Source organism: Cygnus olor, chromosome 1 (genome assembly GCF_009769625.2).
Source record: "Cygnus olor isolate bCygOlo1 chromosome 1, bCygOlo1.pri.v2, whole genome shotgun sequence".
In the NCBI taxonomy this organism is placed as follows: Eukaryota; Metazoa; Chordata; class Aves; order Anseriformes; family Anatidae; genus Cygnus; species Cygnus olor.
Window position 1 is genome coordinate 135,127,749 of NC_049169.1, and position 27,534 is coordinate 135,155,282.

Below are 27,534 nucleotides of genomic sequence, written 5' to 3' on the forward strand. Positions count from 1 at the left end.
CAGGAGGGGAAAGAGCCTAGACGAATAGCTTTGACTAGATGCTCATTTTTCAGGCAACTAGAGTTAGGTGAGATGAATTTCACCCAGAGTGCCCATCTTTCTTATGCCAATAGGTCAGTGTTCCTCTTTCAATTGCACATGCAGAAATAAAAATATGCCTTTGATCATGCAGAAATGCAAAACACCCAGCTTCACATGACACTAATACCCACAATGGCTTTTAGCAGCTTGTCAAAATGTAATTCCCAGCCTCCAAGGCACTGAAACATTATCTCTGTTGCGAACCCTGGTAATTGCCCAGACATGTACACTTGGCTTACTACACCTCTTAAAAAATTAACATAGAATAAGAGTTTCAGATATGCTTATTCTATCTTTTCAACGAATAACTGAACAGCATTAATGACTACATAAATAAACAAACGAACAAACAAACAAACAAATAAATATCTACTAGATAAAGCAGTCTAAGGACAGCTTTTTAATTCCAAGATTGAAAAGGGGGGCAAGAAAACAGAAAAGATGAACATTTTGGGAAAGAGAATGCCTGCTTATCAGTGAGGCGAAAATAATTTTTAAATATTATACAAGTTTTCTTACATTTTTTAAATGAAATCCAATTTAACTTGACTTTTGTACGATGTGCTGTCACACTATACTCATAGGTAAGTAGAGTGTAAATACTGCCAAGAAAAAAAAAATGTTGGACTATATCAAAGCTTATTTCAAGCTTTAACCCAACAGTGTCTGCAGCTTGGTGTATTTTCCCTCAAAAAAAAAAAAAAAAAAAAAAAAAAAAAAAAACATTTCTTTTAGTTAATCAGCATTTCTCAAGTATGAAACAAGGTTCTTCCACCTTCCTTTCCAGTGGAATAACAAGAATAACTTTAGAATTAGTCTGTACAAGGAACTTGTTTCAATACAGCAAGCTAGTCTCTAATTTAGAAAGAGACTCTGCACATATGTGAAAGCAAGCCAAGGACTAGTAGTATTCCTGGTGCTATATGTTTCTCAGAAAACAAACAAACAAACAAGCAAACAAAAAACTGCTTGTGTAATATAAAGTAAAGGACTCCTTGCAAAGCTTTTAAAGATTTACAGGGTTGTCTGAGGCTAACTTAGAGACAAAGTATGAATATTTATGCAAACAAGTTATGAAAACATATGAAAAACATTATGAAAACAAGTGATCGGTCAATATGCTTTGTAAAAACACCAAGAAATACTTGCATCCACCCTTAGGATAGCTGTGAAATATGTTGGTATGTGGGGATACTTATGGAGATGGTCAATATTACCACAGTGCAGAAAAACAAAGAAACCACAACAACGTTAAATCCTTTGAACAAAATAGTATAGAAAGAAGTGAAATAGTGTTTATGCCAACAGTGTGTTAAGGTTTTAATGAAGCTCATCTTCAAATGTATTGTTCTCACTGCACCTTAGTGTATCATGTCTTATGGTGTTTGTAATGCAAATAAAAGGTAGTAATGTGTCATGGAGTGACACATTTAAGATAACTTAAAAAGACTTATCTCTTAGTTTACGTGGTATGAGCTTAGATTACTTGTTATGAGTTTAGATTAACATACGAGGTATGTTTTGCCTCAGCAAAAAGAAATTATGCCTAATTGATATCCATCAAAAACATCTAATCACACAAAGTGACTACAATAGGTCAAATGATTCTAGTCTTACATCTAATGCATGTAAGACAAATGCTACAAATTAAGCCAGGCACAATCATTTTTCCTGATGTTTCTCTGATGCTTACAGTACGCTACAAAGACAACAGCCATAAACTATATCTCAAGTTTCATTTAAAACTCTTTGTGCACACTGACAACAATTTTGACAGTAAAACATACTTTATGTCTGTATACTCTGCTAAAGGCAAAAGAATATGTCATGTTTATGAAAAGACAATACGCATATATAAGGCTTGGGAGACCTCTGTTGGACATCCTTATCTTCTACAGCAAAACCTATAGGAGTCCTTGCTGCTATAGCGCACCCAAGTTAAGAAAGCTTGTTTTCTTTCACATAGCTGAGGAATGCATCTGGTGGAAATCCAGCTGTGCAGGTTGTGGTGCAGAAGAATGACTGTATACACATGCCAGGGCACAATGCAGTTATGGGAATAATGTTAGGACACATACTCTAGAGGATACAGTGATTTCCTTCAGTCAAATGACAGACAGCATTTAGGGGTTGGGGAAAAAGAGAAGGGCCTCATATATATATATATATATAATGTATATATATATGTGTATGTATTTATGTATATGAATACATACTACTCATAGAGCATTGTAGTTCATTAGCTGAAAAAACTGAAGGTAGTGACAGATGCCTTAAGATCTTCCCCAGATTCAAGGAAGGTTTTCTTTCTGGACATAATTTGACAGCAGGTGTTTAGTAGGCAAGGAAAATCTAACCTGTTTCCTATGGAATTCTTTCCCATAATTATCCCATGTTATCCCATAATTGCATGTTAATCTCTCTGTAGCATCTGGTAGTGGTAAACCAGGCACACAAATACTCTCCTCAGAAAACACAAAAAGTAGAGCATAAGCAATCAATTCCAGATACCACAGAAGATATCAACAAACCAATTCTACAAAACTCACAACTCACCACATTTTTCACTTCACTCCTCTCACTCACTTTCACAGATCTTTGTTACTAAGGGTAAATTACTCAAACTTTGTACAAGGTGCTCTTTATCCTTTTTGCTGACATGACATAGTGAAGCTGTGTAACTGCAAGTGTTTTGCAGAACATGGAAAGGTCCCTGGGAGATGTCTAGTCCACTTCCCTGCCAGAAGCAGGGGCAACTTTGGGGTCAGATAGTTATCCATAAGTCTGTGCCTAGCGGACCTGACCAATAAGCACACAGAGTCAGAATCCACAGGAAGGTCTTTTACTTAAATAATTAATTATATGATGCTGCAGAATTGGGTGCTTGGCAATCTTTTGCAAAGCAAGCAGACCTCTGACATGAAGCACCATTATCTATACACAGCTTACTTGTAAAACTGTCTCTCTAGCTACCTATGATTAGTTGTTTTAGCTCACCTAATTTATCTCTATTGAACATGCATGTTACTGATACCAGCAGGGAGGAACGCCCAATCCCATATTTCCATTCATTTGCATTTTGATGGGTGTGTTTTTTTTTTTTCAATATGCTAATGAAACTTAATGAGAAAAAGGTTGGAATCTTCCTTTCAGCTTCTTTCAGTTTTTTTTTTTTCCTTCTTGTTTTCTGTCTTTTATCCCTTATCTGCCTTTCTTTTGCTAGCTGAAGGTTACCAGTCTCCCTGTTTTTTTCAAGGTCTCTCAGTTTTCTCCAGCTTAAGAATCTAAGATAAGGCTGCTCAAGGGTTGGTCCAGTTCGGGTTTTCAGCTTGGCCTGAAACCCTCCACAGAGATGGCACACTGTCCTGTGGCAGCCTGTCTTATGGCAATCTGCTTTACTGCTGACTATCCTCAACTAGGAAATACATTTAAAAAATTTTTTTTGTACTAGTCTATAAAATATGGATAATAATTTGAGAAGATTTGTAAAAAAAAAATGAATAACTTTTCAACATTTATATGTTTATTAACATTTTTAGGTAAATATATGGGTAGTAGGACTGGGACAAAAACAGAAGTGATATCAGGATCTAAGGTGTTTTGAGTTCCAGTTACAAAACAGAAAAATAAACATCTGAAATGAAGGAAATAAATTAAAAAAAAAAAAGTCATTTGCACATACTGTCTGTTTATACAGCAGCTGACTATATTTCTGTTATTCTGTTTCAAAACAAAGTCAAAGAAAGTATTAATATTCCTAACTTCTGCCAGAAGCTGATATCTGCTAGGTGCCCTACTCCCTCTGTTGCCTTAAGTTCTCTCTCAGGATAATTGGTAAAGTGAAATGAATAGAAAAAAATGTATGAAATTAAAAACCCAACTTTAATTTTGAAAACCAATGGAGTGTTTACACTTTTCAGAATATTATTTGAAGATGATTAGCCAGCTAAAATTAGATCCAGAGTCTAAAATGTCTTTATTTACAAATATGTATAGGTTTATAATGAATCATAACAGCTATTTAACTTATGCAAATATGGATTAATTTCAAAAAACCTACTACTTATTCATGTGGAGATTTGATACCGTCGTTTATGTTTATCTGTAAACATTGAGTTGAGATATTAATTTATCATGATTAGTATAATTCACCTTACATTACCAGTCAAACAAATATACCAAGTGTTATTTTTTTCATTATGGTGCTATGTTTGTGCAAATGTAGTTATAATAAAAAAATACTTTAATTATCAGCTTCTGTTTTCACACTGTTAAATTTCATTACCTGCATATTATTGAATTGATCTAAATTATTATGCTTGAATTCAGAATTTTGCTTCATTTTGGTTTTAATTTTGATGAAGTCTTTATAATTGATACTGAAACACAATTACAGAAGAGGAAAACGTGAATATAGGATTTTTTTTTTTTTCCCCGAAGTGGTTTTCCCTAATGCTTACATGTAATTAAAAGTTACTCTAAACCAAATATTATTTGTGCTTTTATTTACAAAAGTCACAAAAAAATCTTTACAAAACCAAATTTCTTTAAAAGTTCTTGTTTCTTTTTCTTTCTTTAAGGACAAGAGGAAATGGCCTCAAGTTGTGCCAGGGGAGGTTCTGGTTGGATATTAGGAGAAAAATTCTTCACTGAAAGGGTTGTGAGGCTCTGGTGCAGGCTGCCCAGGGAAGTAGTTGAGTTCCCACTTTTTAACTTTTGTAACAGCTGAATGCTTGTGCAGAGAACTGATTCAACTTGATGGCTGTAGCTTCCTTCATTCATGGAAGGTTCCTTTTACACACTGGTTATTGATTCTACAGTTTAGGTGTTTTGTTGTTGATATTGGTTTTATTTTATTTTATTTATTTTATTTTATTTTATTTTATTATTTTATTATATTATATTTTTATTTTATTTTATTTCATTTTATTTATTTACCTTTCCTTATTTCTTGTATCTATTTTATTTAATTTTGTTTTATTTTATTTTATTTATTTACCTTTCCTTATTTCTTGTTTCTATTGTGTTTTATTGCTTGTTAAAATACCATTCATAATTTTGTTCTACTCAACTTTCTGGTTATTTGTGGTTATCCTTTATCTTGTCAGTTTCCTAATCTCTTCCTTATAAAGGAAATTTTGTAGGATGTCTCCTAATAGATAGTACACATTAAATATGACCTTTTAGTCCTTTCTAAAACAAACAAACAAACAAACAAAACCCTTCCCCCAAACAAAAATTGTCTTGCCTTTTATAATATACTTGTTTTGAAGTTGTGATACTGGGTGATTTATTTATTTATTTGTTTGTTTGCTTTTAGGTCAGCTTTTCCTGTAGATTTGGATTCAGTATTACAGAATGCAATAGTCACTTTTGAACCATATCCCAGGCTTTCCTCAGGAAAAAAGAAAAAAACTATATCTATACATCTTGATCTAGATATAAATGTAGATATATTTAGTTTTTCTTTTATATATGTTTCCTGAATAATTGCTCCAGAAGGAACCATGATTAAAAATCATTGTTTTCATTATTATGTTATCCCAGACTAATTGTACTTCAGATGGTACATTAATACCATACTTTTTTTAAAAAACATTTGAGATAATCCATATTTCAGCTTCAGTATAAATTATATCACTTCTTGATAACTTACATCAGCAATTTTTATCATATTGCACTTCTTCACTAGTTTATCTACTTTTCCTTTCCTGTAAAATATGTGCCATGACATATGTGTATTTATGGGCTATACCATGAATTGTCTTCCTATGAACTGCTTTCCTTCCACTGGATTTCTGAAATCTCTATTGTGTCTGAATCTTACTTAAAAACAAAGCATTCAGTACTCTAGTACCTCAGCTGGTTATCACTTGTGTAAAACATATATGATTTTTCGACATTTTTTACCTTGCATCTAATTTTAACATGGTTAAAGCAGGCTTTGAGCTATTGATTATGCTCTCTTCTGTTTCTGACCACAATTTTGTCTTTTCAGAAGTCATTCCTTGTGTTTTTTTTTGAGAACTCAGGATGTCTATATCTTTGTCTTTACTGAATGATTCCTTCAAACTTGGGTGCATTTCTGTATTATTCTGCTTCTCTTCTATTATTATTATTATTATTATTATTATTATTATTTCCAAAATATTTAACCATAAACACTCTGAGGGCCATAGAGCTCAAAGGGGGCTTCCAACTATCTTATCACATGTCAGGTTTTCAAGCTTCCACTACCCTTCAGAAGACACTGCAAATGTGAATCATCTGTAATTAACTGATATACTGTACTATAGTAGAACCATGTAATTTATAGGGAGCAGAAATATTTCTTCTTCTCATCCTAATGATTGAGAGCTCAGTCCTAGAAATTTTATGTATGTATGTATGTATGTATTTATTTATTTATTTATTTTTCTCTACCTCTTATAAAAGGAGACTAGGTTGACCATTTCAGAGGCAGATATTTGCAGTGCATATTTGAACCTAAACTTAGGTGAGACACTAAATGCAGGTGGAACACTTTCCTCATATGTGAAATTCAGCTTATTTATGGAAAATATGTTGGTTTTGATCATGTTTGAAATCCTATGTTGAGTTGAATGTACAATTAATCTAATGTCCACCTTATTTTATCCTTCTTAATTTCTGAATTTAAAATAAAATAAAATAAAAAAATCAATGAAATATAATGTTGTGGGTTTTGTTTATTTCTTTATGTTTTCTATTATGGAAGGGAAAGTGCAGAAAAGATTGCCTCTTTCTGTGCAAGCTATCCTACAATTCCCTAATCATGCTTACACTTTTATGACTTCATATTGACAACATGAGTCACCCTGAGTAGACAGATCTTTTAAATCATTTAGTGTGGAAACCATCTTAAGACCCCAAATTATAAAACTTGTGGTGTTGTGTGTGATTCAGTTCTTGAATACCTTAATTTATTTCAATATTTTTCGTAAACGTTTCCACTGTATACTTTAATTAGCACATTTCTCAGTCCAGTGTGGTTGTCTCTGGTACGTTCTTCTGAATACACATTATTCACAGAATCACAGAATCATAGAATCAAAGAATGGTTTGCGTTGGAAGAGACATTAAAGATCACGTAGTTCCAACCCCCATGCCATGGGCAGGAACACCAGGTTCCTCAACTAGACCAGGTTGCTCCAAGTCTGTCCTTGAACACTTACAAACAATTCCAGGGATGGGGCATCCACAACTTCTCTGGACAATTATTAAGTATTTTGTATTTTAAGAAACTTTATATTCACAGTACTCTTACTGGTGAATTTATTTTTATCTTCAACTTTTTTTTTTTCTTTCTTTATATTTATGTGGATATTTTATAAAGATCCATCATGATTTCACAGCAAGCGAAAATGGAAAGAGGGAAATTATTATGAATAATGTCTTCCAACCTGATATATATTTTTGGTTTTAGTGAGTTATTCCCAGTAAAAACTGTCACATTAGAGCTAGAGATATTATTATATAATATATTTCTTTGTGTTTGTGTGTGTATTTGGAGGGAGGGATCATTTCAGTGAACCCATTTGTTTCTTAATAACTTTGTTCTGATTTCTCAGAATCCTGTCATAATCAGGAGATGAATAATAGTATTCATGAATATTCTACCATTTCAGCAGATAAAAACAATAAGAAACTAATGTGTCAACTGGTATAAGATAGATATATATATATTTTAAAGTATTGAAAAGGTAACTAATGGAATTGGAACTCACACAATAGTGACAAATGTTAAATTTTAGAAATAGGGAGGTTTGTCTGCTTCATTATTAAGACTAAGTGAAAAGACAGAAAATTAGGCCCTGAACCTGCTAAGACTTGCATTTCCAACTCTGTGGCATTAATTCCATTCTCTTAAATATGTTTGTCTTGAACAAAATGTTAAATGTGTATAAGCTTTGGCAGGATGAAAGATTAGAAACTTACTTCCATGATTCACTAAGTCCCATTTTTTTCTCATGAAATCGTTCAAAAATGGCTTGTAAATGTTAGGAATACACAATTAATCCCTCAAAATTCTTCAAAACTTTTTGTTGTTGTTGTTGTTGTTTTTTTTTTCCACTGTAAACTCCATGTGATTTAGAGACGAAATAAGGAAAGAGGAAATTAACAGTTTCAGAAGATATACTGAGCAGAAGGCAAACAGCAAAATGATTAAGTGAAGGCAATAACAGTTATGAGTCTCACTGGCATAATAATATAACAGCACTTGCCTCTTCCTTTCTTCCTGTCCTAGATTTTTTTGAATATGTGTAAATTTCCTTCCATTGCAACAATTTCTTCCAATATGTGAGCAGCAATTATTAATAATAATTATTAATTATTCTGGACTTGAGTGTTTCTGGAGAAACAGAATTTGAGGGGGCTAGAATTTGATGGGAGGTGTTTTCGAAGGAGTTATCTAACTTAAAGAACAGCAACTTTTTTGGTTGGAAAGTAGTACACAGCAACCTTTTTTTAGTCAATTGAAAGAAGTACTTATTTTTCCTGATATGTGTTCAAGAGCTTAGGTTAATTTCTTTCTTAGTATAGCTGCTTCTGTTCAGTGTCAAACATTGGGTGGGATAAATTTGCACCAAAAAGAGGAAAAAAAGACCACCATAGTGTTGCTGAAGGAAAACAAAACAAAACAAAACAAAACAAAACAAAACAAAACAAGCCTGATGGCCACTGAATGAATGCAGCTGCTTCTTAATCTGTAGGCGCTTCTCCTTTCTTTCTCAAAGTTTGTTTTTTGTTTGTTTGTTTATTTTCCCAATGTTCAGAATAATAACTTGGACTATATATGCACATGCATAAGTGTTTGGCTGGATGAAAGGCAATGTGCATAAAATAACATCATAATATTGTAGGAAAATCACTTTTAACTTGAAATGGTATTAATTGATGCACAGGTATATGACCTTTTCTTCACTGTGATCAGCCCTGAATGCACAGGAACACTGCTATCCTTTGTGTATGTGCTCTCATTCAGAGAGGATTTTAGAGCCTTTAGAAGCTCCTGAAAGTGTAAGCAGAAACCAGGAAATTGCTCAATGATCTGTTTTAGAGAGAGGATTTACAGAGCATGAGATAATTCTGGCAGAAAGGCAGCCAGTGGTTATCAAAAGCTTTTCTTCTCTTTTGTTGCAGTTACTTTCTATTCAATGTGAGGATAGAAAACACCTTTAATATAAATTAACAGGTACAGTGTACCTATAAAGAGTCTATTAACTCTCAGGACATCTCTATTAGATCAGTGTTACACCTTGGTATTAGGGTGAATCTTAAAAGACTTGTAGCAAATGGATAGTGAAAGTCATCTAGTGTCTACAATACATGGCAGGAATCTTTTATTGATTGAATATCTCTCTATGATGCTTGAAAATTAAAGGATGTGAGCTGAGTCTATTGCAAGCTATTGCCAGTTATTGCCAAGATTCATAATTTCATTGTGAGTCTTGTTGTACTTACTATATTTTTAATTAAAGTAACAGTTTCTGTAGATGAGCAATTATCTGAGAATGTCAAGCAGAAGCGTGTATATATACTTATATATACTTATATATATAAATGCATATATATGCACATAAATAATACTTCAGCTTTTAACACTGCAAGGAAAGGCCTGAAAATGTAACCTAGTTTCATCCTTACAGTTTCAGTATCCCCCCACCCCAAAAAAATAAGAAATAAAAAATAAATCATTCATCATTCTTGTAAGGACAGCTACATTCTGTCAGGAGACACCACACAGATTACAGAAATATAGAGACAGGGTCTGCCACCCCATTTTGGAAAATGGAGACCAGGAGAGCAATGGCAGTGGAATTACCTGGGCTGTACAGGGCGTTTGGTGATGCTTATGTTTGAATGAGTCTCTGGCCCACTCCTACTGGTGTTGAACTCAGCTACCCAGTTCTTCAAGTGCTTGGCACAGGGACGAGTGAGAATTATGTGAGGTTATGGCTTTAACTTTCAGCGTCCTGACACCCACAACTCTTTGTTTATCATATCTAATACCATACTGTGCATAATAAATGCTATGTGCCTATATGAAATAAAAAAAATGGGACAACTGAAGAAAATTTAATTCGTCAGTAATTTTAAAAGCAGTACTAGACAGCATTATCTCTGCCTCAAAAAACATTTCAGATCCTTTGTGTGCTTGTACATAACAATGATCTGTCCTAACTATATAATGGCTGTACAGCTACAACTTTGATTCTGATCATTGCAAATAAATCACAAAGAGAAAAATGCATAATTTACACAATTTGTATCAGCAAAATGAAGAAGTGAAACATTTTATATGATCGGTTTGATAAGCTCTATCTATGCCTTCCACATTTTCAGTATTTCTCTTCATAGGCTGCCTTTATTCTCACTTACGTAATTTAAAAACAAATTGGATATCTGAGTGATTTGTTTGTATTTCAGTAGTGAAGCTGCTTTTGTATACTGCAAAGACTTAAATACTGAATTATCATTAAGGCCCAACCTAACAATTACATTTTATAATTTGACTGCAGCAACAACCATTTTCTCCTGTTATAGTAGTAATTAAGGAGGCATCTGTCAGTGATATCACAAATACAATTCTAGGCTAAGCTTAAAATAGGAAGTCCATTCTGCCTAAAAATATATAACTAGAAAAAATTTAAACAAGTATTTTCACCTTCATTATTTTCCATGGACTTTCTGAATTTCCTTTTTCTCTTTTTTATTTTTTTTTTATAAACCTTTATTTATTTATTTATTTTTGTGAATGTCACTTTTTGAAAATCTTTTTCTTTAACTACAGAAAATGTAAATAAAAAAGTAAAAAATTTCTTCCTCATATCTAATCTAAATCTACCCTCTTTTAGTTTAAAACCATTACTCTGTGTCCTATCATTACAGCCCCTGATAAAGAGTCCTTCCCCAGCTTTCCTGTAGTCCCCCTTTAGGTACTGGAAATCTGCCATAAGGTCTCCCCAGAGCCTTCTCTTCTCCAGGCTGAAAAACCCCAACTCCCTCAACCTGTTTTCGTAGGAGAGGTGCTCTAGTCCCTTGATCATCTTCATGGTGTTTCTCTGGACTCGTGCCCTTCTTGTACTGGGGGGCCCCAAATCAGAACACCGCACTCCTGGTGGGGTCTCACAAGAGCAGAGAGAGAGAGAATCCCGTCCCTCGACCTGCCGGCCATGCTTCTTTTGATGCAGCCCAGCATATGGGTGGTTTTCTGGGCTGCAAATTCACATTGCCAGTTCATGTCATGCTTCCCGTCAATTATCACTCCCAGGTTCTTCCCCTCAGAGCTGCTTTCAATCCATTCTCTGCCTAGCCTGTATTTGTGCAATTTGTGATTGTCCCTGTCCCAGGTTCAGGAGCTTGCACTTGGCCTTGTTGAACCTCAGGAGGTTTGCACAGGTTCACATCTCAAACCTTTAAAGGTCCCTCTGTATGGCGTCCCTTCCCTCCAGTATGTTGACCGCACCACACATCTTGGTGTTATTGGCAAACTTGCTGAGGGTGCACTCAATCCCACTGTCCATGTCACTGACAAAGGTGTTAAACAGCAGCAGTCAAAATATTGACCCCTGAGAAACACTGGTTTCCTAGACATCGAGCCATAGACCACTACTCTTTGAGTGTGACCATCCAGACAAATCTTTACCCACCAAGTGGTCCATCCACCAAATCTCTCCAATTTAGAGACAAAGATGTCATGCAGGACAGTATCAAATGCTTTGCACAAGTCCAAGTAGTTGATGTCAATTTCTCTTCCCCTATCCACCAATGCTGTAACCCTGTCATAGAAGGCCATCAGATTTGTCAAGCATGATCTGCTCTTAGTGAAGCCTTGTTGGCTATCAGTAATCATGTCATTATTTTCCTTGTGCTTTAGCATAGTTTCTAGGAGGATCTGCTCCATGATCTTGTTGGGCACAGAGGTGAGACCAGGTTCCAAGTTCCCTTGGTCTTCCTTTTTTCCCTTTTTAAAAATGGCTGTTATGTTTTCCCTCTTCCAGTCAGCTGGAAGTTCACTGGACTGCCACGACTTCTCAAATATGATGGTGTAGTGGGTTTATGTGGCAAGGTTTTGGTAACAGGGGGCCATAGGGGTTGCTTCTATGAGAGGAATCTAGAAGCTGCCCCATGTTAGGTAAGGGCCCCACTGCTGCCCAGAGCCAAGTCAATAAGCAATGTTGTTTGCAGCTCTGTGAGAGCATATTTAAGAAAGGTAAAAAACAAACAAACAAACAAAAAAGCACCGCGCCACACAGCGGCTGTGAGAGTGAGAGGAATGAGAAATAGCCTTGCAGGTGCCAAGGTCAGTGAAGAAGGAGGGGGAGAGGTGCTCCAGGCACCAGAGCAGAAGTCCCCTGCGGCCTGTGGTGAGGACCATGGTAAAGCAGGCTGTCCCCCTGCAGCCCATGGAGTACCACAAAGGAGCAGGGTTCCACGCTGCAGCCCGTGGAGGAGACCACAGTGGAGAAGGTGGACCTGCACTGAAGGAGGCTGTGGCCTGTGGAGGACCCCCGCCGGAACAGATTCCAGGCTGGAGCTGTAGCCCATGGAGAGGAGCCCACGCAGGAGCAGGTGACCTGGCAGGAGCTGCTGCCCATGGGGGACCCAGGTTGGAGCAGTTTGCTCCTGATGGATGGACCCCGTGGTACGGACCCATATGTGGAGCAGTTCTTGAAGAGCTGCTGCCTGTGGGAAGCCCACACAGGATCAGTTTGGGAAGGACTGCATCCCATAGGAGGGACCCCACAGCACAGGGGGAGAGAGTGACTGAGAAGGAGTGGCGGAGACAAAATGCTATAGACTGACCACAACCCCCATTCCCCTGTACCACTCGTGGGGAGGAGGTGGAAGAGGATGGATGGGGGGAAGGCATTTTTGGTTTCTTTCCTTTGTTTCTCACTTCTCTAGCTTGTTAGTAATAGGCAATAAATCTTACTATCTCCCTATGCTGAGTCTGTTTTGCCCATTACGATAATTGTTGAGCGATCTCCCTGTCCTTATCTCAACCCTTGAGCCCTTTGCATCATATTTTCTCTCCCTTTTGCTTTGAGGTGGGGGAGTGAGAGAGCGGTTGTGGTGGAGCTTGGCCGCCCACCTGAGTAAAACCACTACAGATGGTCAGTGGCTTACCAACTTCATCCGCCAGTTCTCCCAGGACCTGAAGATGTGTCTTATCAGATCCCATGGACTTGTGCACAGGTTCCTTAGCTGGTCTCAAACCTGATCTACATTGGGCAGTTCATCATTCTCCCAGTCTCTGCCTTTGGCTTGTGGGGCTTGGGCTATGTGGCTATAAGATAAAATCAAGTGTCTAAATATTTATATATAAAGAAAAAATGTTGACACGTTTTTTGACACTCTTATTATTGACTCATTTAGTCTCACGTTCACACTCATATTCATGTTTTTATTATTTATTTATAAGGTAATGTGTAGTATGCTAATGGGAAATAACATCAGTATTGTCAAGCAAAAATGTTATTATTGAGAAAACGCACTGACCTTTTATTAATAGCCACTTACTTCAAAATATAATGGTTTGACCAGTAAGAAAAACAGTTCATCTTATTCAACAAGAAAATTCAGTTCAACACAGGAGAAGTCCTCAAGGTACTGATGATAAATGAAACATTATAGAAAAATTAAAGCTGTATGGTAGTTGTTGAATGGTATCTTGAACGACCTTTTTTCAGCCATCAGCAGTAATTGTAATGGGTTTAATATTTTAATGGTGATTGTAGAAGTAACTATACTAAGAGGGAAATAAATTTTTCTTTTAATATCTTTTTGTCATATAATACAATAATGCTCTTCTGTTGACTGTGCTTAAATTTCAAGAAGGAAAATATGTTAATGTTACAGAAAATTTCCTTCCTAACTTTCCATTTACCTTTCCCACCCCCCACCCTCACCTCAGATATGTGTTGGTTTTCAACACATTGAAAGCCAAATAGTTCTCAAAAGGTTAGGTAGTAATATTGAGATGGTGATTAGTACATTGCATAAGTGAAGTATATATATCAGAAACAGCAGGTGAGCTTTAGGAAAATAATACTACCATAAGTCACAATTAATACTATAGTTTTCATCATAATGAAGTAATTCTTGAATTCCATGCAGATATAAGGAGATTGTTCAAAGGATACACAAACACTTTCAGTTGCAGAATAACTCAGTTATACTTCTAGACAGGATTTAAGCTATTTTTTCCAATCTTTAGATAAAATAGTCCCCCTATGTGGTGCACTAACACAGATGTTGCACAGTGCAGCAGTCTGAGACTGTGTTGGAGACATTATGTATAGGGCCTGGGACCCCAGCTTGGACCTGGAACATTGACTAATTAAATGAAGCACCTCGTTCTCAGGGCTTCATGGAGTTTTGGAGTGGCAGGAACCATCACTGGTGTGCTTGTGTGTGTGCATGCACGTGTGCACGTTGAAATAGAAATCTTTGAGCACTGGGCAGTCAAAACATCCATCCTGCTGCACAGATAAATGTTAGGTTATGTAACACTGAAGGTGTGCTTCTGGTCTTCTTGCTGCCTCACCTGAAGTCTACCTTGGTAAACAGTGCTACATTAAAGACTAACAAACATAGTCAGATACAATCTGTTATGTCCTGCTGTACAACACAAAGCATTTAACAACATCCATAGTGCTCTTATGAATAGTAAATATAGAGTTGTGTTTATATAGCATAATTTAGATGCTTGAAGGAAGTACAACTGCCACTATGTTAGACAGAGGGCTATAAAATCTGAATCTTACTGAAATAGTAATTGGACCATACTGATTTAGTTATTGGTCTTTTGTTTGGAGTGATAGATACACTAATCAAAATGTACTTTCCTGCCTACAAAGCACCTTTCTTCCTTGAACGAGAGACTACTTTTAATGTCTTGAGGTGCAGCTGGCTTAACACATCTGTGCAATTACTTTTTTAATAATAAAGGTGGTAAACATTTTATAGACTGCATGATAAGCACATCAATGAGCTTTTCGAAATAACAATTAGAAATGAAAGACAAGCTTTGGGTTAAAAGCTGAATAGATTTGATATAGCAATTGAAGAATGGATATTATTCAACCAAATGGAAATAAATGGGAAATGCTTTTGTTCAAGTGAAACTGCTAGTATCTGAAGATTTCACAAACTGTGTGCTCAAAGCAGAACTAGAACACAGCCTATAAGATCATCTGCAATGTTTTGTTGTAGATACTTCAGGATATTTGAAAAACATAAAAGCCATGACTATGCTGCTTATGAAGCAAAACTGAATTAATTAGATATGGGTGGGAACCTACATCTTAACATGTTCTAGGAAAGCTTGTGTTCCAAACCATGCTTTCCAAGCACTTTGCATTGTAGATTTCTTTTTCTTTTTCATTCAATTAAGAAAAGATGAAAAATCAAGTGGGTGGCTTAGATTCCTTCTGAGATATATTAATATACTAAAAATGAAGACTAAAGGAACCAAATGCAGTTAGACAGCATGACAGATGAAAGGACAGAGTATCTTCTCAGCTCAGATACATTTTTAAGTCTCCTTTTTTCATCCTTCTAAATTATCACTAGGCAACTTGTGAGTTTTTATACCTGCTTTTCAAAAAGTGAATTTTGCATATTTTCAATAATAATAACAACAACAACAACAACATAGTACAATAGCAATATTCTTTAGAGAAATACAGGTATTTTCTGGTCTTTTGTCTGATCTTCAAGGCCAGATATATATGTTTATATGTTTCTTTAGCAATAAAGAGGTAAAGCAAAATAAATCTCCATTCAGTGAGCTAAAATAAGCTACTTCTATTTAAATGGTTTTCACTTCTTTGGGACTTATCAGCCAAAGCAAACATGGTGAAACAAAATACACTAAACATTCCAAATTACCTCCTGAATCTTGAATAGTTTGGTCTTTTGTGGTCATGAAAACACTTAAATATAATGAGTGAGTAAGGTAAGTAGTGTGAGTAAACTAAACACACCTTTGGTGATCTGTAACAGGAAGAACACTAAACACTTAAACAATGTTTAAATTCCATTCTCAAATCTACCTAGTAGTAAATAGATCATCAGAGAAAACAAAAAAATGCTTGGAAATTATTTCCTAGCCAGGCTAAAGCCTAATGACCTTTGTCTGCATTATCGCATTTTAAAAAGCCCTAGTAACAAAGTATGGAACTTTGTTTACTTTAGTAAGTCAATTGCATCAAATACTCATTGCAATCTCAGTATAATTTGCTGACCACTATGAAGTAAATCAGATAAGTAAACCAATTCTTAGGGAAAAGGTATGAAATCTGTCTATTTTGAAGATTTTGAGGAAGGATTTTTTCTTTTTCCTAAACATAAAGTCAAAACTCTTGTGTATCTATTTAGATGGCTTTGAAAAAGAATTTTTCACTAAAGTGTATCTATATGAAAAGGTTTTCATCTCTTTCTTCTCCATAGTTTCAAAATGAATGCAGATGAGAAAAACTGTTAATATTCATGAAAAACATTCATGTATGTTCTGAAAATATAATAAATTTATTTATACATGTGTGTATCTTCTAGTTTTGTAAAGGAGACAATCTGTTTTGAAAGTTTCCATATGGTACTGCATCACAAATACTAACTAGTGTTAAAAAAAAAAAAAAAAAAAAAAAAAAGTAACAAATATCTGTAAACGATCAATACCAAAAAGGATAAAATACATAATCAGTGTGGCTTTTAAGAGTCATTTATTCATACAAAATTCTGACATGCAATCCGAGTTGCGCTATTTGCACTATACAGTATTTAACAGCCTTTTTTTTTTTTTTTTTTTTTTGTGGAATTAAAATGTGGTGATCATTTATATTAACACTGCAGAACTTATGTGTGTGTAATTATTATGAGAGTCTGCCATGGCTTTGTCTGGGATAGTCAGCTTTCTTTGTAGAGGCTCATATGATGCTTTTTTTTTTTTTTTTAATGAAAATTATGGTGATAGCACACTAATGTTTTTAGTTATTGCAGAGCAGTGCTTACATAGAGTCAAGTATTTTTCTGTTTCTTGTGCTGTCCTGCCAGCAAGGGGCCTGGGGGTGCACAAGAATTTGGGAGAGGACACAGCCAGGAGAGCTGACCCAGACTGGCCAAAGGTATATCCCATACCATATGGCATTATGCTCAGCAATTAAAGGCTGAGCAATTAAAAGAAGAAGGAAGAGGGAGATGTTCAGAGTGACGGCGTTTGTCTTACACACAATGAGTCCCGTTCTCTTGGAAATAGCTAAACATCTGCCTCCCAATGGGAAGAGTAAATGAATTCCTTATTTTGCTTTGCTTTTGCATTCAGTTTTTGCTTTACCTAGTAATCTGTCTATCTCAACTCATGATTCCTTGCACTTTTACGTTTCCGATTCTCTCCCCCTTTCCACTTGGGGACAGTGAGTGAATGGCTGTGTGGTGCTGAGCTGCCTGCTGGGTTTAAACCACAACAAATAGTTAATATAGTCTTCACTGACACACAAACACGTTTGCCTAATGATGCAAACTGTCACATCCATCACCTATCAAACTATCAGCTATCTTTCCATATGTTTTGTCCTACAAGAAATATATAACAGGTCACCCTTCTTCCACTACTAATGTATTTTAAATCACACTGTATCTACCAATGGTCTGCATATTGGCAACTATTGTGAAGCAGCAGACTTATATCTCTATATGTGTGCACATTTTTACTGTACTTTTAGCACAAGGGACTGATGACATAGTATACATTGTCATATCATGCCAGAAGTCATCATATCTGTCTTGTCCCATTGTGGAAAGTAGTTCACATATTTTTATCTACAATTACAAGATGCCTAATATATCCAAAATAGTCTGAAAGGTCAATCACCCTTATTGAAAGGACATCAATGCCTAAAATGGTAGAATACCCAAGCATTTAAAAACAGAGATAAGAAGAAGCTGCAGTATCTTTGCCAATATCCTTTCAGCTTTTCTTATGAAAGAGAAAGCATTGAAAAACAAATCACAGCACAGAATGTTTGCACTGCTAGATCAACAAATTAGAAATTTTCATAGGGCAGAGAGGCAAAATCAAGTGTGAGCCTGTTGTATAGATAATTACACTGTGGTAAATGCTCACAAGGCAAACAGCCTCTCAGAGGAATGTCACACAGGCACAGTTAACAACAACTCTGATGAAGACTTGCACCTGAACCACAGAGCTGAAAGCAGACCCTTTTCAGCTCTGCTGTTTCTGATGTACCTAAATGTGCATTCTCATTGTTGTTGAACATACAAAAGCACTACTTATAATGCTCTCAGGTGTCTCTGTATGTGGCACTGAGCATAAACACAGCTATTGGTGCAACTCAACACAATATTGCACATCTATAATTTCAGAAATATGCCAAGTTAAAAAAAAAAAAAAAGAAGTAAAATACATCTTCATGTACATTAAATCTATTCTTATAAATTTACACTGGAATATGACATTTGAAAAGCTTAATTGGAAAACCCTTCAGCATTGTGCCATGAAATTCTTCATGTAACCATGTTTCAGATCCCCTCTGTAGAGTTCTCACTCTAACACACAAAAGGTGAAATTATGCTGTCACTTATTAGTTTTAGACAGGAGTCAATCTTTCATTTGGTAGTGTAATCTGACAGTGCTGACAAAAACATTGGAAAAGGAATGATGTGGCTGTTAAGATAGTCAGAACTAGCAGAAAAGTATATACTTTGCAAACTTTTCTAAACGGCAGCCCCATGCCCAAGTGACATACTGTAATCTTGAGTCCCTGGAACCTCTTCTGTTGATTTCACATGACAGTACATCAGCCCCAGAAAGGTTATAGATAGCCTTTTGTTATATGTATGTTCTAAGAATAAAGCTGAGAACATCAGACATATTTCCACCCGGGGCCAAGAAGTATTCCCTCCTTTTTCCTAAAAGAAAACTACTGCAGTAGTCCACTCCTACAATGGTCCTTCATTTGTCATGGAGTCTTATTCTTCCATATTCCAGGTATTCTTCCATAAGGTCATATAGTTTTACCTAGGTACATTTGAGTACACAATCTCTTTGTAAAGGTTACTATGATGCATTCAGGGCAATTCGGTCACTGTATGATCACCATCAGTGCTATACTATGAAAAATAATAAATATACAAAAACTGGTAAATTTCAGTTGATCTAATGAAGGATTAATCAACCCCCCAGTATTATAAAACAGAAAAGAATGAGGAAATGTGGACTGCTAAGTGTATAGCTACCATAATTTTATTTGTCCAGTATCTCTGAAAAGTGTTCCTTCAAGGTAACATTATCTTATTAATTTCTTTAATTAATTTCCTATCTTATTAATTTCTGCTAGGTTAGATCAGACAATGGAGAGGTGTAAACTTTATATGTATTAGATATAAGGGAATGTATTTCAAAGTCAGCCTTAAATTTACTAAGGTGATTCCTCTGGTGTTTTTTTTTTTTTTTTTTTTTTTTTTTTTTTTATCATTTCAGTCCAAAGGAGTGAATAACTCATCCATACAAATAACAGTCCATACTAAAAAAATAACTACTCTTTTACTTACTATGGCATGCAACCCATGAGCCTCTTTATGTTGTGTTTATTTTAAAAGAGCTATATTCCATGTGTGGAAAAGATTTTTTTTTTTTGGAGTATTTTTTTTTACCTTGTTGTGGGGGCTTTACCCTGTCTGGTAGCTAAGTCCCCACCCAGCTACTTGCTCTCTTGCTGACTGATGGGGGAAAGAACTGGAAAGGCAAACTGAGAAGAAAAAACAAGCAATAAAAAGTTGTGGATCAAAATGTCAAAATTAACACATTTTAATAAGTGATGGAGAAATAAAAAGGAAACAAACAAACCAAAACAAAGCAAAACAGAGGTGATTGCAAAAGCAGACTGATGCCTAGACAGTCCCCAAGCAGTGCCTACTTTGGAAAAACTCCTGCCCTGCTAGTTTTATTGCTGAGCACAATGTTTTATGGTGCAGAACACTTCTTTGGTCAATTCAAGTCAGCTGTCCCAGCTGTGTCCCCTTCCAACTTCTTGCTTACCTACAGCCTACTTGCTGGGGGTAGCATGAGAAGGCCTTAATGCTGTGCAAGAATGCTCAGTGATGGCTAAAACACTGCATTTTTATATCAAGAACATAGTGTGAAAAAGAAGGATTATTATTATTTTATTATTATTTTTTAATAAAGGATAAGACACAATGTTTCTCTGTTACACTCATTTCATTTATTGAGTGATTTTTTATTTTTTTTTAAAGAGAAAGATACCAAAAACTTACCAAAAGCTCTAATAGAGAGAGCTTGATGACTAAATATGTTGGCTTAGTCATGTGCCTAGAAATTTCTGGCTATATTTTATGCTGTTTCCTCCTCAGAGTCTCTCAGGAGTATTAAATAGGTTCCCTTCACTCTTTCAGGAAGGAAAAGGATTTGAAATAGGTAACCTATTACAGTCTTTCCTCAAGTTTCATGGTGAAAGAGACTACAAAGAATCAACCACCATGGAGTAGCTATCGTATGACATCCTGTTACTACTTCCTCAGTCTGAATGTATTTGCTGTCACAAACACCAACTTCCTTCTAAACAGTCTATGACTTTTGCTGGATTTTAAACTCCTACAGAGATCATTTTTTACACAGAAAAGTGCGGTGTTACAAAAATATTTTATTTGGAAGGAGATTTATATATAAAAGGTTCTTTTATTGAATAAATAGAGTTTCAGAGTACATTAAAAAAGGTTTTCTGGCATGTCAAGTGGATTCAAAAATAAAATTTCATACAAAACCCTGTACATTCTCAACTGCAGAGTATACTAGCATCATATAAACAGTCAGTATAGTATGTGTGAGCAGCATGTGAAATGTAGGTATTATTTAAGAATATTTTTCAACTATACAACATTTCATAGCTTTACTGAAACACCTCTCTTACCCTTTGTAATACTGTCACCTCATAAATAGTGAAAAATGCTTGAACCATCTCATTCTTGATGCAGTGGGATAGATATATTTTATGGCATTTGCTGGAAAGCTTTTGAACTCACTGTGTTTTGTTGCTTTCTATATGGACTAACATAGCTGGTCTTGTTTGATCTGCTGTGAAGATCATCTGACAAAATAATAAAACCTCAAATATTCCAGGAAGTTGTCATAACAGAGCATTTGAAAACAGGAAGATGAAAGCAGGTAACTATTTGGGGTCTGAGTAAATGTTAGGCTAGTATTCATAATATAAAGTTCCTTGATTCTAACAGCACTTTCGAAAACCAGAAAAATTATGACAATTTAAAAGCACCCTTTTATTTTTTGTTTGTGGGAAAACTAATCTCAACAACAGAAAGCAAGGAGTGTGACAGAGCATGTATATCAAGGTATATATATGCTTTCTAAACTTAACAACAATTTTCTCGATAAAAATGGTCTGAGGTCACATAGCACAACTACACCAAGCTAAGCACTGGGTCATGGATAGCTGAAACCTGGGCTGCAACAGTGTTGGAGAAGGGCAGCAGTGTCAGTTGTTTAGGTAGAGTAAGTGTGGACCAGCAATTCAGGGCTGCTAGTGACTTCACACTTCAAAGACCCATCAGAAACATTTTTATTTTTTTTTAACTAAGTGGCTACTGGTTGCTAGTTATGATAGATCTGTATAGTTAGATGTGGGTATACTTGTCTAAAAAATGTTCCTGTGTATTACTGAAGTCATTTAGAAGTTAATAATTTCAATAAAACAGCCAGTGATACTCATCCTGCACCCCTGTAAAAATCAGCCATAATGTTTTATCACCTTTTGGGTAGCTAACTTCACAAGTCAATCTAGAATCTTAGTTTCCTCATTGAATAATTCATTCATTTGCTACAAGATGTCATTTCAGACAATGTGAAGCTATACATGAGAAACAACTGTAAAATATTGATAAAATAATATATTGGATTAACTAAAAAACAAACAAAAAAAAAAAAAACCATGAACTTTTAAGAGATTAAACACCTGGCAGTTAGCTGCAAGATCTTCTAGCAGTGATCTTTAAATGAAGCAAAAGAGAAAAGAAGATAGACCTGGATGCATCAGTTAATCACAGCAAAAACTGCGGGCCATAAAGAAGATTTAGATTGTTCTTAGCATCAGTTACAGGAAAGCAAAATAAATGTTCATCTGAATTATTTCCAAAAGAGAGATTATTAATGAAAGGTCTTTAATAATTAAATCTTAGATGGAATGCTTATTGTAAGAAATTCCGATCTCTATATTCAAGAAAAATTTAGTTAAACTGAACTAGTGGAAGAAAAGGCCTGTAAAGAGAGCTTGTTTTGTGAGAGAAGACAAGAAGAGTTTAACATAGTAATAGAAGCTTAGAGAAAACATTATTTTCTAAATACCTGAGCATCTATTTAAAATAAAAGAAAATGCTGTCACACTAATGAATATTTAGCGAGGAATATCAAACTAATAAGGAATAACTGTAGATTAATGTGGGAATAAACACAGTTAGAAACAAGCATCAGAAAACTGAAGTTCCAGGCTATGCACAGCTTCTGTTAAGTGTCGAGCCATTACAAATTTTTAGTAATTTGATGGAGATATACAGAATTATATAACATGATTATATGACTCAAAAGAAGATTTTTATTGCTTGTCTGTGTAAACTCTTATTATGTACAACCATATGAAACAGCATTTATTGAATTTTTAAAATGAAGTCTTTTGATTTTCAAACCACATTCCCTACAAGGAATCTACAGAAAAACACTAGAATATATTTCCTATTCCCTCTTTAACGAGACAGTGAGGAAAAATCTCTACTAAAATCTTAGTTTAAACTTGTCCTTTCTCAGGCTGAGCAACAAAACCAAAATGAAATCAAAATATTATTAGCTTTCAGTAGTCTTATTGTTCTGTATGTTGAAGATGAGGATAAGTAAAATTCAAATCCTCCAAAAGAGTAATATAGCTATACAAAGAGAAAACCAATCCATCAGTGACCTAGATTTAATAGTTTATTATTTAAGTCATGGAAAATCAGGTGATATTGAAAAAAATTGAGTTCTATGCAAGGCTAATTATGAATTGATAGCAAACATGCATACAGTAGCAGGTAAATTGCTTTTTTTTTTTTTTTTTGTCTTCAACATTTTCATCTGATTTTCCCATTGTATTCTTAACAGAGTAATCAGTCACTGACTTCCAGCACAACATGTGAATGCAAATTAAAGTGGTCAGTAGTGCAGTATACAATTTGCTTTTAAAGGCCACACTATTAAGTCTGTTCCTCAGAGCAGGGATTTGTTTCAATAAGAAATTAGTTTGGGGAATAAAAAGACAAAATTAAATGTTCCCTTTAAAAACAGTGTTATTTCTTTTGCTTGTGGTTACTAATATTACTTGATACTACTTTTTTTTTTTTTTTTTTTTTTTTGAGGTGAAATTTGTGGGAAGTGTTTGTTACCTTTATTTCAGAGTGGTTTACAGAATTATTTATCTTATTTTCTGTTCTGTATATTCTTGTACTTAATGTAGGTTCTTTGTCTCTGACATGTTAGTTTCATATAGTTTACAGAGTGTAAAAGATGTATGATGTCACTAATAGCACGACTGCATGAAAACACTGATACCAAAACCCATAGCAGAATTGTTTGACCTGTTAAGACATAAACATGTGATCTACTATGCCATGGTAAACTGAAGATAAATCTGAAAGGTTATGTAAAGGTTATAAAAATCCATTGATTTGACCTTCTGAGAGTCCTTGTATCTACACTTGACTTATACCATTTTATTCCCTGATAAAAGGTAAGAAAATAACTGCACACTTTATCTCCTTAAGAGAACAGAACTGAACTGGTGTCCAAAAAGGAACTGTAGGCACTGAGATGTTCCAAGCGCTGATATTCTAGTTTAGGCATAGAATTTACAAAAATGAAATAAATTTTCTCTAAGCTTTCCCTACTGATTTTGCTTAAGAAAATGTGGCTTCACAGTAGTCAGCATAACACAGTTTGTTAAAATAAAATGTAAAGAAAAGGTTGTTTCTGAAATTCTGCTTTCAAAACAAACTTAGGTATTCCAGATTTCTCGTTGTTGCCTTGTCTTCACCAAAAAGAGTAGATCTTCATTACAGTGTCATGGAGCAGGCACACACATATAGTCTATTAAAGGTGAAAGAGAGTATGAAATCCTTTTACCTGCTGTTTGTCTTCTGAGAAGTCAAAAGAAAGGTTCTGAATGTCAGTTTTGCTGACAGCATGCAGTTGAACTGTGATGGTTTAAGCCATCATATGAGGTAGGACTAAACGGAAATTCTTTTCTGATGCTCCAGCATTCTATGTGTGAGCTACTGCTAAAATCGAATTTGTTTAAAGATGCACTGGAACAGTATAGGATCTTTCACACTGTTGCTTACAAACTCTGAGAGGGCAGGCTGTAATTAATAGATGAAGACAAGAAAGACATTACTTCTTAACATCTCCCTGCTGCACTGCTTCACCTTTGCTAAGGAATAATGTGATCAAAGGTGAAAAGTTCTGGTCAAGACAGAACATGAATAAATGTTTCCCAGGCCAACAGAAACAAATTATTAATATAGATAAGTCACATGCATGACACCAAGAGTGGCAGAATAGCTGCTCTACCAGACCTGAATCTAGGGTGAGGGAAAAGGGAGAAGACCTCGGGGATAGAAACAAGGTTGTTCTTTCTGCAGAAAGAACATAGGTGGAAACTTAATGCAATCAAATTTGGACTTCGGTAATAACCATACCCAAACACAGATAAAGACTTTGAAAGATTTAATTCTAACATTTGCTTGCAAGTTAACAGAGCTCATGTGAACCTGATTGCAGGCTAACTCTGAACATAATGATAATCTGTTTGAGTTGAAGGTTTCATGATAGTTAAACATAGAATAATTAGATAAAAAGTACTATTTTTATGTGCAGATAGGCTTTGAGCTGCAAAACAGATCAAGACAGAACAGTTGATATAAGTCCAGTGTATTTATTCAGTGCCCTCACTGGCCACTGGACAATCTGGCTTTCAGCCTTATTTGAAGACACCCGATAGAAGAATGCAGGCCCTGAAATATTCAGAGATTTTTAAATATTAATATTATTTATTTTTCTAATATTTTGTATACTAGAAATATTAAATTTAATATATTATTTTATTTATATTATTATATATTTATATATTATGATATTTTACACATTAGAAATATTAAATTGTATATATTTTTCTCATATTTAAAAATATTCATTTTGCATTTACCAAGTGAACCACATTCATGACACTGAAGCCTCATTGAAATTTGGTACTTGTCTCTGATTTTTTTGTTTATTTGTTGTGTTCTGTTTTTTGTTGTTGGTGGTGGTGGTTTTTTTTTTTTTTTTTTCATATAATGATGAAACAGACATCACTGTATAATTTAAACATACAGTAGAAAGCTCTAAATAAATTTGGTACATTTTCCATAAATCACTTGAGACACATGAGGAGCTAATCTGGTCTTGAAGCTTAATGCATGGAAAAGGGATGCCAAATCTAAGTAAGATATATGTCTCAAAGGAAGCAATTAGATAAAGCATAGTGTTCTTGAAATCCTATAGGGGATCCCTATATGCACCTCTATCTGAGTCCATGCTGACTGCCAATGACTCTAACACAGAGCTCTCTTCTCAGGGTAAAAATATAAATAATAATAACATAAATAATAATAATAATAAGCTTGCCATTTCGTGGTATCTTGCTCCAGCATTGCATTTTACTGAGAATCTTATTATTATTTTTTCCCCTTGAATGGCATATAACTTTTCAATGTGTTCTTTACTAATTTTTGAATGTTCAGTACTGTACCTTGAATAAAATACACTTTAAAACAGTACAGAAAACCAGAAAACCGTACAGTACAGAAAACCAGAAAACCGTCCCAGTTGGAGAGGACGCCTAAGGCAAGGCAACCTATCCCCCGCATTGCTACATCAACTGTCAAAAAAGAAAGAAGGGTTATTGTCATGGGGGACTCCCTTTTGAAACGGACAGAGGGCCCAATATGATGACTGGACCCAACCCACAGGGAAGTCTGCTGCCTCCCTGGGGCTCGGGTGAGAGACTTCGCTAAGAAAGTCAAGCGCCTGGTACGGCCCACCAACTACTACCCGCTACTTGTCTTTCAGGCTGGTAATGATGAGGTAGCAACGAGAAGTCTGAGAGCAATCAAAAGGGACTTTAGGGCTTTGGGGCAACTAATTAAAGGATCAGGGGCACAGGTTGTGTTTGCCTCTGTCCTTCCGATAGGGGGGATCAATGCTGACAAACAGACTTATCACATTAACACGTGGCTTTGGGACTGGTGCAACCGGCAGAATTTCAGGTTTTTCGATCACAGGAAGGTCTACGCGACACTGGGCCTGCTGGCACCAGATGGGATGTGCCTCTCTCAGAGAGGGGTGAGGATTTTTGCTCAGGAGTTGGCAGGGCTGATAGACAGGACTTTAAACTAGAGTTGAAGGGGGAAGGGGGTAAAATCAGGCACGCCAGTGATGAGCTAAGGGATGGTGTGCTAGAATCAGAGGGACTGTGTGCTAGTGAGGCCCTTCGGTATGCTACACAAGGTGCTGTGTGTAGGGAGGCGCATTTGAAGTGCTTCTACACAAATGCACGCAGTATGAGGAATAAAATGGATGAGCTAGAAGTCTTTGCCCAGTCCTGCATCTACGACATCATCAGCATAAATGAAACTGGTGGGATGAGTCCTGTGGCTGGTGTGTTGCAATAGATGGTTACAGGCTCTTCAGGAGGGACAGGCAGGATAGGCGAGGTGGCCGGGTGGCAATGTATGTGAAGCATGGGCTGGACTGCGTGGAACTTCAAGTTGGGGATGGCAAAGTTGAGAGCCTCTGGGTAAGGATTAAGGGACAAACAAATAAAGGGGATGTCGTTGTGGGAGTCTATTACAGACCACCTGGTCAGGACGACAACACCAATGAATTATTCTTTGCAGAACTAAGAGATGCCTCGAGATCAACTCCCCTCGTCCTAATGGGGGATTTTAACTTGCCAGACATCAACTGGGATCACCACATGGCTGACACGAGCAAGTCCAGGAGGTTCATAAAGCACCTAGATGATAACTTCTTGGTGCAGGTGCTAAGAGAGCCAACAAGGAAAGGTGCCCTCCTAGATCTGTTGCTGGAGAACAGAGAGGGTGTTGTGGGAGACGTGGCAATTGGCGGCCATCTTGGTCATAGTGACCATGAAGTGGTTGAGTTTAGAATTTATGGTGACAAAAGGAAAACTCACCAAAACTTCAGCCATCTATATGGGAAAAGCAGACTTCAGGCTGCACAGGGAACTAGTCAGCAAGGTCCCCTGGGAAGCTACTTTTGAAGGCATAGGCATCCATCAGTGCTGGTCA